Consider the following 2,740-nt stretch of genomic DNA (forward strand, 5'->3'; position numbering starts at 1 on the left):
AGTGGGAGTGTATCTATTACCGATAAGATCTAAAAAATGAAGTTGAAGCCTCAGTACTGGAAAGGAAAGTTTTGTTTAAGATTGAATTGAAAGAAATAATTGATGGTCAAATTCAGATGTGTAGAAACAAACTGACTTGGCTAATGTTGACTTCATTCTCTTCCCTTCCCTATTTTTTCATTGTAAATATTTATATATTGCTGTCCAGATGCTGGGGAGAGGGGGATTCTTCTTTTGCAAAGTTGTCATTATATCAGGTCATTTATTATGTTCCACAAGTGCAAGCTTAGAAGAATAAAAACACAGTTATCTTTCAAACAAGTTGTTTGCTTTTTGTAATTGAAAGATTACGATTTTTCCACCGGGTAAGAAAGGAGAAGCTCCCAGTTAGGAGTGTATTGATTTACAGATCCTTACCCATTAAAGGATTTTGGTACTAGTCTTATCCATACTTAGAGTTATGTGCAATTCATTAATTAACAATTACCTTCAGATCAGCCAGGTCCATGGCTTCTTTTGCCTTTTGCTCTTACTCCATGTGAAGGCCTGGGAAGCAGAGGCACCTGCCAGGCCGTGCCAGCGAGGCTGCTGTGAGTCATGAGGGAGGTGAACTCTCCTGGTGATGATGCACCAGCTTGCAGCCCTGGACCAACGGGTTTGCCCTCCGGACACCAGGATTCCCGTTATTGAGCAGGCCTTGGAGTCCTTAGTTTTGTTAAATAAAACACGTAAGCCCTTTAACCCTGTGTCCTTAAAGGATCTGCTGGTGCAGCTACCCTCGTGGGAGTACTTGCAGGCAACGTTTCAGCCGTAAGAAAATACGGACCCTGAAGCCAGTGATATTTTGTGTGCCAAAGGAAAGCTGAAGGATGCTGAGCTTGGCATCACAAGGTTGCAAATCGCTTGACGGGCAGGAGTATTCTGTTTTTGTGGGTGTGGTGGGAGACTTGTTCTTGTAAAGCCTGAAAAACTTACAAAGCTTATGTGATTGTGTTTTGGCCAAAACTGTTGGGGGGGGAAAAAAAAAAAAAAACCAAACCATCGGCACGAGCAGTCTTTTGGCCATTACCTTGAGAGACGTGTTGCGTGATCCCATGTGTCATTAGGCAAACCACAGGCCAGAGAGGCGGCATCACTGTCAGAACCAAAGGACAAGTTCCAGGGGAAGGTTTAGTTCCCTTCGGTGCTAAAATGAATCCAACAATATGCAGGGAACTTGCAGTAGTGGCCATGCTGGAAATGATCAATTTGGGGTGATTCCACAGGTATCCGTCGATATGGGATGAGTCCTCACTGGTCCAACTGCTAGGCCGAAGGGGACATTTTGAAGGCAAGGCACAGAAGACCTGAGCCAGTGGGGACCTTCCGTTGCCCTCGGTGCTCCTTTTGGGGGTGGAGACCAGCCTTATCCCTAACCCAGAAGTGGTTGTGTTCATTTCAATCTCCGTGGTTTTCCTAGCTTCCCATCCTACAAGTAAAACCAAGCAGTTGCGGTGTAACAAGCGCAGCCTAAGGAAGCCAGCAAGCCCTTTACAAGTAAGACTGAGAAATGGAAAAAAAAAAAAAAATATGAACAAAAAGATGAATCTTTGTGATTATCTGTTGGCCCTGTGCTGTTAGGGCCAGATTCTCAAGACAGTGGATCAAAAGTTGAGCAATAAATACTGAAAATATTCTTTTGGGCTTGTATATAACTATATTAACAGCATTGTCATAATAAATTATCTCAGAGCACCAACATTTCAAACCAGAGCAGAAAATTGAAACTTGATGCAGTGATAAATATTTAAAAGGCGAGGCATAGAATAATCTGTCCAGCTTGGCAGGAAAATGCCCTGGCTGGTCATTTCAGTGTTTTTCTGTTGGAGCTACCGTGTCTGAAAATACAAATACAGCCTGAGAGCCCGAGCAGTCACGTCTCTGGGCTGGAACAAGCCCAGCTCCTCTTGCTCCCTGCATCCTATCCCAGGGCCCTTGTCAACTGACCCCACACGCTCAGTCCTCTCCTTTTCAGAGTTGCCAAGGACTGAAGAAATTTCTGACAAACCGCAGTAAAAAGCAGAAATGTGGAAACTGAGTATAAAATTGTCTCCTGCCTTAGGATGTCATGCAATATGCTAAACTCTACTGGGGTGAAGGGCTATTTGTGCGGTGCTACCAGTATTATAAATGCATTTAAAGGAAAAGAACTGGGAAGTATTTATGTATTATTCTTTTAAACTACAAGGGATATTTGTCCTGATAACTGACATGGAATTTATATCTTAACCAATATGAACTCTGAAGAAGAAAAAGTTTAAAATCAGCCCCTGAAAATGTAATCTACCTCTGTGAGTTACAACAGTTGTCTGCCCCGGGGTACAGTACGATGCAATTAAATATCTTAGGAACAGCCACTGGGAAATGCAGAAGCCCCGGATAGAATGTATTTTTGAGTGAATTAGTTACAGGTTTAGGTAGGAGATCAAGGACAGAATATAATCATAATCTGGTTTTATTTTAGTGATTCTATTATTCACTCAAGGCCCTGCGGATTCACCAGATGCAGTGAACAAATGCCAAGGTCTCTCAACTCTAGATAGGAGGATACTTTTCTTTATAAAACCCCTAAATCTATGTGATTTATTTTGTAAAATTAGTTGTGGAAAGGTTCTGTCTTCCTCCTGTCACACATGTAAGAACATTTTTCAACCCTTCAAAACAGCATTTCTATGAAGAATGGCCAATTACCTTTGGTCAG

This window comes from Egretta garzetta, unplaced genomic scaffold (genome assembly GCF_000687185.1).
Source record: "Egretta garzetta isolate BGI_Z169 unplaced genomic scaffold, ASM68718v1 scaffold168, whole genome shotgun sequence".
In the NCBI taxonomy this organism is placed as follows: domain Eukaryota; kingdom Metazoa; phylum Chordata; class Aves; order Pelecaniformes; family Ardeidae; genus Egretta; species Egretta garzetta.